We start from the raw sequence: 14588 nt of genomic DNA, 5'->3' as shown, positions 1-14588 counted from the left end.
ATCCATCCATCCGTTAATCCATCTATCTACCCACCGAATCCTCCATCCACCCACCCATCCATCTATCCATCCACACCATGTGGTATGGTGATGAAGAGCACAGAATTTGGAGCTGGGGGGCNTGAGAGAGAGAGAGACAGAGTGCAAGCAGGGGAGGGGCAGAGAGAGAGGGAGACACGGAATCTGAAGCAGGCTCCAGGGTCAGTACGGCTGTCAGTACAGAGTCTGACACAGGCCTCAAACTCACGAACCACAACGTCATGACCTGAAGCCAAAGTCTGAGGCTTAACCGACTGAGCCACCCATGTGTCCCAAGGAGTTGGGATTTAGCTCCGGCAGGAAGAAGCCATTCAAAGATTTTGAACAGACACATGACATGACCAGATGGGCATCAAATTCCAACTTGGTCGGTTATAGAAGAAAGGAGTAGAGAAAGGCAGAGAGGGGAACAGGGAAATACTTGAGGAGGATGTGGTAATATTGCAGATGAGATAAGATGCAATGTCTGACTGAGGGCAGTAACCATGGAGACAGAGAGGAAGAGACGACTGAGAGTATGATTAAGAAGGCAGAATCCACAGGACTGGATTGTTCAGTAAGGTGGCATCAGGGTTACCTACACAGGCTATGTGGTTTCAGATTGTACTGATTCCATATGCTTCCTATCACTGTGACTTGGGCAAGTTATTTAAGCCATTTGCCTCAGCCTCCTCATCTGTAAAATGAGGATGATAATAGTATTTGCAGCATAGGGTTGTGGTAAAGATCAAATGAGGTCTATGTACCTAGAACAGTGTCTGGCACAGAAAGTGCTCAACAAATTTTGTATTTTCATTGTTTTAGTGATAGAAAGGGAGAGATCTAGGCTGGTCCCAGGTTCCTGACCTGAGTCACTGTACCAACATGAACTAGGTATGGGATACTCTCCTTGAGAAAGCTGTAGTCTAATAGAACACCTACTAGAAACACTGTGGAACCGATTTTACCCTAGTAGGCCACAACTAAGGTTTGCTGTTCTTGTTTAGCCATGGAAGTGGCACTGCTGAGTAGCTCTGGGTTCTGGGCTGCCTGACACAGCAATATTTTCTGCCTTTATTCTGATCAAGTTTCCCCAAAGATATTTTTCAAACATCAAAAACATTTCATGTGATCCTAATGCTTTGAAAGTAATCTCGGATCATTGAAAAAAGTACTAGAAAACATTCCCTGAAAAGGTAATTTCTTCAANGAGCTGGGGGGCACCTGGGTGGCTCAGTTGGTTAAGCATCAACTCTTGATTTCGGCTCAGGTCCTGATCTCAGGGTTTGAGTTTGAGCCCTGTGCTGGGCTCCACGCTGGGCATGGAAACTACTTTTTAAAAAAGGAGAGAGAGAGAGAAGAATTTGGAGCCAGACACACCACTATTAAGCTTTACTACTTAGTAGCAGTGAGGCCTTGAAGCTGTCATGTCACCTCTCTGAACCCAGTTCCTGGTTTGTAAAATGAGGATTTGAGCAAGTATCTCCTCACAGTTGTCCTGTGAGGATTAAATGAGACAATGAATATGTATGGAGCACGGCGCTGTGTATGTACTAACAATCTACTACGGGTAGCTGCTTTTATTATTCTGCAAGCCAGACCCTGTGCCAGACACTGAGCCTACAGCAGTGACCATGAAAAGTTAGGGGCCCTGCCCCAATGGGACTTTCAGTCCAGAGGAAGAGAAAATATGAAATAAGTATTTTCTCCCAAACAATCCCATCTCATTATATACCACTACTATCTTCCCAATTTATTAGGTTCAAAATCAAGGCGTCTTTGATTCCCCTCTATCAATCCCCACCCTCATATCTAACCCATAGTAAAGTCTTTTTAGCTCTACCCCTAAAATATATCTCAAATCTGGCCAGATTGTACCATCTCCAGTGCTGCAACCTGGCTCAAGCCTTCATCTACCTTTTCCTGGACTCCTGCAACAACTTCCTTAACTGGTCTCCTTACTTTCACTCATGCTCCTGATAGCACATTTCCAAGAATAGCCACAGGGATCCTTTCAGAGCATAAATCAGATCTTGCTGGTCCTCTGCTTAACTGCTACAGTTAGAATAAAATTCAACCTTCAAGGCCTTACATACTCTAGCACCTGCAACTTCACTACCCACAACCATGTGGAAATTCTTTCTGTACCTTGAATACATCCAGCTTGTTTCTGCTCAGACACTTTACACTGAAATCACCACCACTTACGATGCTCTTCTTCACATCCTCTCATGTCTTGTTCCTCCTTGTGCATCAGGTCTCTAGTCAGGTGACATCTCAGAGAGGCCTCCTCTGGCAACCCTACCTCATTATTCCTGCTCCCCACCACTCTATTTTCTTATTGTGTTTTATTTTCTTCATATCATTCCTCTATCTTTCCTTACTTCTCCTTCCCTCCCTCCCTCCCTTCCTTCCTTCTTTCCTTCCTCTGCCTCCTACTCTCCCCTTTTTTTCTTTCCTTCCTCCCTCTGTCTCTCTCTCCATCCCTCTTCTTGCTATTTTTATTTTATTTTCAATCTCTGCAAATAGCTGGTCTCATGAGGGGCAGGACTTTGTCTTCTTGCCTATATATCCATGTGCCTTGAGTAGTACTCAGCACATAGTAGGTGCTCTATAAATCTTTTTAAAATCAGTGATTGAATGACTGAGTGAAGTAATTCTAGTAATGTGTGTGATCACAGGAACAATACCACTGAGGCAGCAGAGTGACAGTTGCTCAACTATGTATTGGAAAAGATTTCCATCTGTCTGAGAGTTAAATTCAGTCCTGTCTGATAGCAAGAACTTGGACTAGAATTTTCTCAGGATTTCTTCCAATCTAAGATTCTGGGATCCATGCCCTTCACCATGTCCTGAAGTATCCTTTCACCTGGTTCTTAGCAATATACAGATTAAAAAGCTACTGTGGCCAAGTTGGTGAAATGGAGACCTGGACACCATTCTTAAGAGAATAATCAGTTCCCTTCCTAAAAGAGGTACTGCCAAGATTCTACACAGGCTATTTTATAGCTGATATAATAATAAAGACTCCTATTTGTAGTACATCTACTGTAACATTCCATTATCTTGCATACCTCTTGACTAATTCTTATACCAACTCTGCAGAGTAGACCTTGCATATGTGGAACCTGAGGCCCAGAAAAGAATCCTTAGTTGTCTAAGGTCACAGAGCTGGTAAAAAGGGGAGCTGGGATTCAAACCCAGGTCTGTCTGGCTCTGTTATCTAGGCTGGTTCCACAACCAGTCTAGAGGGCCAGCTCCTTAAAGTGGGGAGTAAATGGTGTTGATATGGAACTAGCTAATGCTAATTTAGAAAACAACCCTGAGATAAAGAGTTATAGAAAGAGGACTTGGTAATTAGCCTGCTGGCCCAGCAGGATTGGCGAATTTTAGCTCCTGTAGGTCAGAGCTATTTGGCATCTGGGGATTCAAGGGCGGGACTATAGGGACCAAGGAGAAAACTGTTTTCAAAGACAAAGAAGGGCTTCTGTGGGCTGCATCAGGGAGAGCAGAATGCTCATAGTGATGAGAACGTGCTGGGGGACAGGAACAAGGAAGAGATTGTAGGGAAGAAGAAAGCATCCCAGAAAGGCTGTGGTCAGAAGACAGACGGGTGCAGGGGTGGGGGAGAAAGGGAAGAGAAGTAAATGCATCCACCGCAGGAGACCTGCAAGAATGGTTTTCTAGCCCCTGACCTTCTCCCAGAATGTTCTTCACTGCATCCCTGGCTGAGGTACACTTTCATTCTTCTTGGAGCCTTTCATTAAGAGACAAGGAAACTTAGCTGAGCAGCGAGGTAAGATCTTCATGGGCAACTGCCACTGAAATCCCGAGTCCTGAAATGTCACTTCCTAGAGATGCCTTCCCTCATCTAAATGAGACCCCCTCCCTCATAATTCTCTATTACTGTACCTGATAGTTCTCTCAACACCATTTCTCCCAATTTATAATTACATAGTTACTAATTTTCATAGTCATTGTCTAGCTCGCCCCCTAGGGCAGAGACCATCTTTGTTTTATTTGCCAGTGTGTGTATAGAACAGCACCTAGAACAGTGCTGGTGTGAGGCAAATGTTCAAGAACTATTTGTTAAGCTGGGGCGCCTGGGTGGCTTAGTCGGTTGAGCATCCGACTTTCGCTTAGGTCATGATCTCGCGGTTCCTGGGTTCGAGCCCCGCGTCGGGCTCTGTGCTGACTGCCAGCTCAGAGCCTGGAGCCTGTTTCAGTCTGTGACTCTTTCTCTCTCTGACCCTCCCCTGCTCACGCTGTCTCTCTCTCTCTCTCTCTCTCTCTCTCTCCCCTAGAAATAAATAAAAATATTAAAAAAAAATAACTATTTGTTAAGCAACTGAAGGAATGAATGGTGTCTGGTGCCTGATCCTTAAATCGAGTGGTCTCTATGGCACGTGAATAAGTTATGTTGTACTCATCCTCCTCAACGTGTACCTATAAATAAAATCAGGTTAGAATTAATACCAAGGATAGATTCAAAGAGGAATTGAGGATCACTATCCAAGAGATATCAGAGGAAGCCCTGCTCCTCTGCCTATTGAGGTGAAGGGAATTCTGGGCTGCTTTTATAGAAATGAGCCTTAGTCAATTTAACCCAGCTCTCTCCTCCCCCACACTGGTCCCCTTTCAATGCCCAGTTGGGGGTCAGATCACGGGGGCAGGTCATGCTAGGGCTTGCCCCACTTTGCGCTGCCAGGAGCTCTGGCTGGCTCCCATCAGATATATGCTGGCTGCTGGCAGGAAAGAAGGAAGCAAGCTGTAGCAAGAACAAGGTCTGCCGCGCACCCCCTGCCCCCAGACTTGAAGTAGTTGGTTGAAGGAAGCCAGCTGATACCAGGTAAAAGAGACCATTATTTTCCATCTAGTAAGCAAGTGTTTTTTGGGGGGAGGGGTGCAGATGGGAGCTGCAAAACAGGGCATGCAAGATATTTTGTTTCTCCTTTGGTTTGCTGACAGCAGAGTTCACTCTTGAGGTTTGGTTGACCTGGTTCTTTTAAGGGAGACCTTGAAATATAGACAGGCATATGGGAGTGGAACAGATGCCCTTCCCTACTCATCGCCTACCCATTCTTCCTGATGCCATCCTTTGTTTATGAACTGTGATAAATGTTACTATGGAAGGCAAATGGAGCCGGGAGACTCCTCACTGTGGCCTCAGCAGGATACGCTGTGGGCCCGACTGGGCCTCAGTTTCGGACTTCTGAGTGGTACGAATCTAGAGAAGGGAAACAAAGTTCTAGTTCCTGTGAGCCTTCATTATCAGAGATGCTTACGTCATGGGTCTGCGCATTTAGACATGCTGGCCATTTTATTCCACTAGTGTGAGAGGCTTGGATGGTCTTGGTGCACCCTCATGTTTCCTGCCTTTTATTTTCTGGAAAGAAAACTAAGAGTTTATTAATCACATACTATATTTTAGGTACTGTACTAGGCATATTTTCCAAAGTTGTCTCAATTCATTTGTATTAAAACCATTTCAGGAGAGATTATTATTATTCCCTTTGTGAGAAGTTGGAGAATCAGGAGAGTAGAAGCCCTCTCAGCCAAGAGGCTGAGTCATAATTTGAACCCAGGCTGTCTTACTCCTAAACTTGCATGTTCTTCCAATTCAAAGTTCTCAAAGAACAAAAATGCTGGAACGCATTGCAGGGTGACCCGACTATGCTGCTTAATAGTATGAATTTATCACTTAAGGTTGTTCAGTGTGTCTGCTTTTACTGGGGAGAGAGAGAGGAGGAGGGAGAGGAGAGTAGCATGAAAACAATTTTTTTTTTTTTCTTTTTTGCTGGGGTTCAATCTGCTCTCAGCATCCTGTCCTATCCAGACAATCAGAGCCTCTCTAAATAGGGCACCTTGTTACTATAGTGTCGGAGAAAAGGTGACCTGAGTAAGGATAAACCCCAGCTTGGACCAGAACTTCTGTCCAGGCTGGATACTACTCTTACTGCATAAAAGCCACAGTTTTGCCACCCTGTCCAAGCCTCCAATAAAATCAAAGTTATCCTGAATGCTTGCTTCCCGTCCTAAACTGGGGGCAGCTCAGCAAGACAGAAACCCCAAAGCAGTGAATTGTCCTGTAGGCCAATGACTTAGTCTCCCCAACCTGTATCAGGCCTCTCCTTTGGCAGAAATCAAGCCCCTAACTCTGCCTTCTGGGACCAAGTGTGAGCTCTTACCGGCCCTCGGCACCCCAGCTCCAGGAAGTTTGCTGCTTCCTTATCTGAAATGTATTATTAAACTATGATCATACTGTGAGTGAAGCCAGCCAAAGCAGTGGCTATTAATAGAGAGGTGCAGAAAGCTGACTCAGGAGGAGGCTGACTTAGGCTGGAGGGGAGAGCCTGGCCACCTTGGCCTACAATCCTCAGCGAGAGGTCAGAGAGAGAGAGAGAGAGAGAGAGAGACACCTGAGCTCATTTCATTCCTGGGCTGGAGTCAGCACTATCTGGATCTCAACTTTGGCAATAGAAACCTAAGCGGTCCCGATCAAAGGGCTATGTAGCCATCTTTCCCAGGTCCTTGGGGAGTCTCAGGGCCCTGAACACGAATAGCTGAAATAGCTAAGCAGCGACAGAGCTGTAACTCTTCCCTCACAGTATGACTTGGAACAGGGCCGTGGGGAGCTACCTTCTGAGGCCTCCCTCAACCGAGGAGCCAGTGCTGACCCAGCCCCGCACTGGCCAGAGCTCCCCGTTGGCAAAGATGTCAGAGTAGGGAGATTCTATTTCTGGCTTCTCGATAAGGATGGGGAAATGGGTGTTACAGAAAGGTGGAAGCAGAGAGGTGAAGGTCCACCATGAATGAAGGGCATGGTCCAGAAAGGCCTGATAATGTGGCGGAAGGTTTTCAGCAATTTCTGTAAAAGCAGTGCATTTCTCAGGGAGTTAGGACTTCAACCATTTGGTAGACTCACCGTCACCCAGCAGCTGGAAACAGGACAGATTCTAAAACTGGGCGTGTGCTATGCCACAGGAAAAATAGAACTGCTCCCAGATGCTGGGTTCATAGTATCCCCTGCTCTCTACCAGGCACGGAACACATGCTCTCTGTGCTGCGACATTTGCTCCTTACCAGCCCCAGCAGGTGGTTATTATCATCTCTCTTCTCGGAAGGAAAAAGTAAGATTCAAAGAGGTAAAGTGACAGTCACAGAGCTAGAAGGTGACAAGGATAGGACTAAAATCTAGGTCTGTCTGTGGTCTGAGGACAGGCCAGGCTGCAGGAAGCTGCCTTGGTGGCTGGGCACATAGACCCAGCTGTCCCTCCCTCTGCTGCTACTCCAGTGCCCTCCCTGAGTCAGGGTGATGGCTGTCTGGGTGTGGGCTGCTGGGAGGTACTGTGATCTCCTCATTGTTCTTTTGGTTGGTTAGGTATGTCTTTAGGTATGTTTCCTACACGTAGAAGATTCATCTTGGTTACTGGATCTCGGAAGAAAGAGGGTCAAATCGAGATAGGATATGGGGGATTTTTCCTGTCCATCCTAAAAGTATTTACTAAGCACCCATTAGGCTCAGCTCTGGGTGGCTTAGGCACTTTCAGACTACAGAACAATTCAATGTTGATCTGGTATTTTTCTCACATATCCTAGGAGCCATCTGCATGTGTATAATAATAGACACCTTAGACACTTAAAACTATAAAATATTTTTCGCTGAAAGAGTAGACTTTCCTTCCACTGAGAGCCTTAGGAAATTTTTTTTTAATGTTTAGTTATTTTTGGGAGAGAGAGAAAGAAAAAGAGTATGAGCTGAGGAGGGACAGAGAGAGAGGGAGACACAGAACCTGAAGCAGGCTCCTGGCCCAGCATGTGGCTCAGACTCACAAAGTGTGAGGTCATGACCTGAGCCGAAGTCAGATGCTTAACCGACTGAGCCACCCAGGCTGCCCCTCCACTGATTGTTCATATGGGTCACGTCCTGAAACTGAAAGAGATCTCCAGGACCCTGGACACCAGCTCCTAACCTCTAGCAAGTTCATGACGGAAGAGCTTCAGCTTCCAGTTATCAGGGAGCCCTAAACACAGAAGTGGACCAGACCAGGCTTACAGGAATTTGTTCATCATTTTATAGCTGTGTTATAGCACACCCTGAGAGGGTTGGAGAGTAATTCCCAAGCCCTCCTGCAGTAGATATTCTAAGCTATTGTTTTGGGGTCTTAGGTACTCTTAGGTACTCTTTTGGTGAATTCCTTTTTCTTCTTTTTTCAAAAGGTAAACAAATAACCTAATAGTGATCAACAGGATGGTGGTGTATCCAGGTTCAGACAGCTGCCTCCTCTGGCTACAGTCAAAGTTAATTAATTCCCACTGTACTTTGAACTAGGTCACCTGCAGGCCTGTGCTGAGGCCCGACCTGGCTGTCAGGGGAAGGCGTTTCTCATCGGTCTCTTGGTGAGCTGTGTTGGGTAGGCAGGTGGAGAAGGGGATATTTTTCACCTTTGCGTGGGATTGTCTCCTCTTCTCCTCCCGGGAGGTGACCATTTTCAGATCTGTGGGTGGGGAGGAAAATCTTCTCTTCCAAAAATAATCTCTTTCTGCAGTGGAGTTTGAAGCTGGACCAAGCTGCTAGCGCTATTTTTACCCAGCTTGCAATTCAGGGTGTAAATAGCAACTCTGGCTGTTTTTCCCACAGCTGACAACAGAGTCAACCTCTTCAAGGCAGAGGCATCCTGGCATTTTGCACCAAGGAAACAGAACAAAGGTTGCTCTTGAGCCCAGGGAGTGACCCTTGACCGTTAGGTCAGCATACACACAGGGGTGGCATCTCCACGGTTGTGCAATCTCGGTCACTGCTGTAAATACCAGGCCCCATGATAGCTCCTGGCGGAGGCTGAGTTAAAGAAGTGCAGTGTAGAGTCACGAGGGAAAGGCAGGTCTGGAAATCTCTCTGCCTGAGCACCCTGAGGGCTCCAGGTGCTTGAACTGCTCAAGGCAGGGAGGCAGTGGCCCTCTGCCTTGCTCTCCCTCTTGCAAGCACTTCTTCCAAGTTTGCTGCCCTTGGAGGGTTTCTGGCCCCAATCCCACCAGATCAGGAGCTGAGGAAAGATAGAAAAAACACTTCCAAGGCTGTCCAGATGACAGAATGTCTCTGTACGTATATGCCTCCCATTTCTCAAGTGATTGGAGGCTTCACTGTCTTCAGTGTGAGAAAGTATCATCTAGAGGTCATGGCTACCTCCATGGCTGCATGTGAGCAGTAGCTGTGAGAAACGAACCAGAGCCTTGGGTTATGGCTCCAGCTGGCCTGGGTGACAGGGGAAGTTCAGCTTCCCAGACGACCCTCATTGGTACTGCTGATGAGTGGGATAAACCAGCAAAAACAGAGGTGAGCCCATCACAGTTGGCAATCCCCAACTGTTTCTCTTCTGGGGAATAAACACACTTCACCGGCTTTTTCCTGAGGCCAACTTTTTTGCCCAAATATTTCCCTGGGCCGTTTTGAACTGAAATTAGAAAGGAGTTATGAGTCAGCAGGAATGCCCTTCATTATGAATTACACAGCAATTCTTCATGGAAATGCCCATTCCCTTCCTCTAGGTACACATCAATCAATTATTAATCAATAAGAGAATGTCTCAAATATCTACCGTATACTCAGAACTGGACGTTTAGGCACATGGTTCAAGTTTCAGATTTTTCCCGCAGATGACGTGTGGGGTGAGAAAGGGATTGGAGGACAGGTAAGCAGCTGAGTAACCCCCAAATGAGCTTTCTTGGAAGTGGTTTCTGTGCAGCTGCATGAAATTGATTCTGGGCAGCTGTTACATTGCAAAACTCACTGCCAATTATCAATAGCTAAAGCGGCAGTGGAGAGCTTTTGGTGGTAAAAATAGGGGCAGGTAATAGATGAGAAAATAGCTTTGCATTTGAGAAGAGAAGATGGGAACCTATTGTCTCAATCTGCTGTGTTGTGGGTTTCCACTCTTAGCTTGGGCTCTGACCCAGAACTGGCCAGCAAAACCGACACCCTCCAGTAAAAAGTCCACCAGGGAGCTGTGCAGTATGAGATCAAAGCTTTGTCTTAGCAGCCAGAAGAGATTCGTGCTGGGTTCAGGGCATCCTGCACTCAGAGTCGCATTAAACAGCCAACATCACAGTTTTCAGTGAAACTTGTTGAATTTTAAATATTTATGTACCAAATGTGCCCTATGTACCAAATATCTAGTTGATCTGGTAATTCATTTGTCCACCAAACTTCAGATTTACAAGTGACAGTTTTGGGGAAAATTCCCTTGGAGCCTTGATGGTAAATGTTTACCTTAAAAAAAACCAAATCTAAAGCAGGAAAAATGCCCTGGTGAGTAAAACCAAAAGCATGTGGCACACAGTCACATTAGCAAGACTGACCATTTGTTTTGAAAAATGCTCCCGGCCCCTCTTGACTTTGGGGAAATTTGGAAGGTGGTAAAAGACTTCCTGTCTAGTATTTCCCTAGATTTCCTGGAATCCAGTTTGAAGGATGTTTCCCCTGTGTCACCAAAGAGTTAAACGTTGGCTCTGCTCTCCTGGTGACTAATAGGCACCATGTGGCTCTGAGATCAGCGAGAGAAAGAAACTGACAGTCGGTGTGGGAAGTGTGTGAGGTTTCAGTGCTCTTGAAATGCCTTTGATGGGCATGGGGAGCACACACAAGGACGGTTGCCATCTAGTGCCCCAGATCGTGTCATTTTTAACATGAATTCTTATTTCTTCCTATGAATTTTGCATGATTTAAAAGGAAGCTTTCTAACCCCTGCTGGAGCTTGATGTTACTATGGGGGGTTATTCCACGGAGTACCTAATTCTGCTACTTTGAAAAATAACCCATTTTGATTAAAAACAAGGCAGAATCCACTGACCTGACCAAATCATACCTGACATGTGTTAGGGAGACTTCCTACTCTTGCTGTTTTCATCCTTGTGTGAGGAGCCCAATTAGCATAACACTCCAGGCTCCTCTCCACCCCCTCATTCTTCCCTGGGAAAGAGGAGTGGTTTCGTATGACTGGTGAGTTTGCAAGGAGACTGTGTCAGATACTCTCTTCCTTTTTTTGCTGGGGGTCAGCACTGCTCTCCCAGGGTGGGAAGGGGAGACTGTTCTGGCCCAGCTGTCTACCACTGAGTGGCCAAGTCTATCTAAATCTGAGGATGAGTATTGAGAAGCTCATTTGGCTGACAATATAAGCCACATTCTCTAATATCAGCTTTATTAGTAATAAAGGTTATTTTTGGTCCTCACCTAGCTTACAACAGTCCTCTAATTCAGTTCAAAACTCGCAGAGAAGTGGGGAGACTGCTCTGTTGGGGGCTCTACAAAGACCCCACCGTATTTCCTGGGAGACATCCTGGTAGCTAAAAAAGCTTTGTGTTGAGGTGAGATCCTGGCTTCTAGGTCCATGTCACTACTTTCCTGCTGAACTCCTTAGTAGTCACTTGAGTAAAGGGAGTTTATGGAAGGTGTTCCTTCCAGCCATACTTACTGAAAGCCTACTGTGTGCCAGGGGTCTCTGCTGTCGCACAATTTATAATGTAACTAGGTACATCAATGAGAAAGTTTAATGTTCCAAGTGAAATAAGACAACTTCAAACAGGCTTCAGCAATAGAGAGAATTTATTGGCTCACACGATTTGATCCGGGACTCCAACAGCAGGGATCGATTTCTTGGTTCTGCTTCCTCTGGGTGGATTCCTCCTTTTGTCACCACATGATGCAAGCCATCCCTCTCTTGCCAGCGTTAAGCTTTTCACTATGGCTGCAGCAGAAATAAGACATACCATTTACCGGGCTGAAAAGAGTCCAAGTCCCAACATCCCCTGCAAACTCCCGAGGCCCCCCTCTGATTATCCCATTTTAGGTCACCGGCCATGCCTAAATCCGCAGCTGAGCTCAGTGTGACAGGATACACGGATGAGCTTACAGCCAGTGGAACTCATCCGTAAAAGAAAGAAAGTTGGTCCCTTTCCACATGGCACAGAAATTTGGAGACCTATTAGGAAAAGAGAAGGGTCAGCAGCTGATAATTGTCTATGACAGAAGGAAAAGACAATAAATAAAATGATAATTCTGCTCTGAGGCAACAATTCAGCCTGCAGAAAATGTAGACATTCATTACCACCTGGTGAGTCAGGCACAGGTCTGGGAATCCAGAAATTTGGGTTCTAAATTCCGTGTAGGATCCCAATATACAACAGACCTGTAAGAAAGTTCTGGAGGTTAGGGCACCTGGGTGGCTCAGTCGGGTAAGCGTCCGACTTCGGCTCAGTCATGTGCTCATGGTTCGTGGGTTCGAGCCCTGCATTGGGCTCTGTGCTGACAGCCAGCTCAGAGCCTGGAGCCTGCTTCTGATTCTGTGTCTCCCTCTCTCTCTGACCCTCCCCTGCTCACGCTGCCTCTCTCTCTCTCGCTCTCTCAGAAATAAATAAACATTAAAAATTTAAAAAAGAAAAAGAAAAAAGAAAGTTCTGGAGATTAGTAGACTTTGCTTCTTTCTTTATTATTATTTTTTTTACGTTTATTTATTTTTGAGAGAGAGAGAGAGAGAGAGAGAGACAGAGCATGAGTGGGGAGGGGCAGAGAACAAAGGAGACACAGAATGTGAAGCAGGCTCCAGGCTCTGAGCTGTCAGCACAGAGCCCAATGCAGGGCTTGAACTCACAAACCACAAGATCATGACCTGAGCCAAAGTTGGCAGCTTAACTGGTTGAGCCACCCAGGTGCCCCTAGACTTTGCTTCTTGATTAGGTTCCTCAGGAACTGCACTTGTGTTGGAGCCTCCTGTTCTGTGCGTCCTTTTCTCTTTTTGGAAAGGAGGATGACATGTGCCTGAGAGGGGAGCTAAAAGGCTAACTGAGGTGCTGTCCACAAAGCACCTGTCACTACATAAACCCAAGCTATCCATTAGCATGTGTTTGTTACTCTTTCAGACTTCAGGACATTCAACCAGTAATTTAGGGGCTAAGCATTAACCACACTGGGGCAGATCAGCACTATGGAGCTATGAGCCATGAAGATACACAGGCCTTCGGTGTTCTAAGTTCAAAAGATCTATGTGAAGAAAGATATAACCCAAGTGAATTGGAATGGACAGAAATGCAGTCAGACATGTAGGGTAGAGACAGTTGCTTCAGCTAAGTACAACAGCTAGTTCTCTAAAGTATGAGAGTTTGCCTAGCAACTCGTAAGTACCAGTGGGGCCTGAGCAACCCTTTACATCTTCATTCGACAAACATGTAGGTACCTTCTATACAAGAAGCTACCAAAGGAACACACAAGCCATTAGGAGGTTGCCACTTAGATCCTTTTTAGAAAAAAAGATGGGATCTCTATTTACAAATAGGGAAATTATTATGAGTCCAGGTTGTTATATGAAATATCATATATTTTATACAAACTGGAGGTTTATTACACTGGAGATAGAAGGTAAAATTAGTGTCATTTTGGGGGGTACATGGTTGGCTCAGTCGGTTAAGTGTCTAACTCTTGATTTTGGCTCAGGTCTTGATTGTGGGATTAAGCCCTGAGTCAGGCTCTGCACTGGGTGTGGAGCCTGCTTAAGATTCTCTCTCTCTCTCTCTCTGCTCCTCCCCTACTAAGCTCTCTCTTTCTCTCTCTCTCTCTCTTAAAAATTAGTGTCATTTTGGGGTGAAAAGTTGGAGGAGTGGGCCATGGGTGAATCTTGCATTAAGGCATAAACAAATATATAGGATTAAATTGAAAGATTGCAATCAATTATATAGTCTTTTTGGTCTCCCAGATAAATATGACTTGGTCCTCTGAACTCTATGGCAGCAGTTTATTTGCACTTTTCTTTTTTTTAATGTTAATTTATTTTTTGAAAGGGAGAGAGAAACAGAGTATGAGCAGGGGAGGGCAGAGAGAGAGGGAGACACAAAATCTGAAATAGGTTCCAGGCTCTGAGCTGTTGGCACAGAACCTGACAAGGGGTTTGAACTCATGAACCATGAGATCATGACCTGAGCCAATGTGTGACACTTAACTGACTGAGCCACCCAGGCGTCCCTATTTTCACCTTTCTTACTGCTCTTATTCTGACTCCTATAACAGTCAACTATTTATTCACTCAATTATTCAGTTAGTCACTCACTGAACATTTATGGTAGGCTTTTTAAAAAAATGTTTATTTTGAGAGACAGAGAGTGGGGGAGGGGCAGAGAGAGAGAGAGAGAGAGAGAGAGAGAATCCCAAGCAGGCTCCATGCCCTCAGCACAGAACCTGATGCAGGGCTCTACCCCACCAACTATGAGATCATGACCTGAGCCGAAATCAAGAGTCAGACACTTAACCTACTGAGCCACTTAGGCTTCCCTATGGTAGGCTCGATATGCACCAAGTACTCTGTCAAAGGCCAAGATACAAAACAGTGTGAGACATGGCCACTATATTCTAGGAACTCAGTTCGTAGAGGAACTAGAAGGGAAGAGGCATATAGAAAATAATTACAATACAGCATGAGAAGTGCTATAATAGAAGCATTTACTGAGTGCTTTGAGGTTAAGTCTTCACAAAGGAGATGATATTTGAATTGATCTAAAGATAACAGGAGTTTTCTGGGCTGAAACTT

General features: G+C 45.5%; 1 long non-coding RNA gene across 1 annotated transcript in view; it reads left to right on the top strand.

Annotated features, from left to right (window-relative positions):
• Positions 1–3522: 3522 nt before the first annotated feature.
• The window catches only part of LOC144216224 (uncharacterized), an 89556-nt gene continuing 78490 nt past the window's right edge, over positions 3523–14588 (top strand). The window contains exon 1 of the long non-coding RNA XR_013330612.1: positions 3523–3814. This is a non-coding gene — a long non-coding RNA (uncharacterized LOC144216224). The remainder of the gene's footprint in view (positions 3815–14588) is intronic.

This window comes from Crocuta crocuta, unplaced genomic scaffold (genome assembly GCF_008692635.1).
Source record: "Crocuta crocuta isolate KB4526 unplaced genomic scaffold, BGI_CrCroc_1.0 scaffold333, whole genome shotgun sequence".
NCBI classification, from domain to species: Eukaryota; Metazoa; Chordata; class Mammalia; order Carnivora; family Hyaenidae; genus Crocuta; species Crocuta crocuta.
The sequence above is the reverse complement of the archived record's forward strand: the minus strand, read 5'-3'. Positions and strand labels throughout refer to the sequence as shown.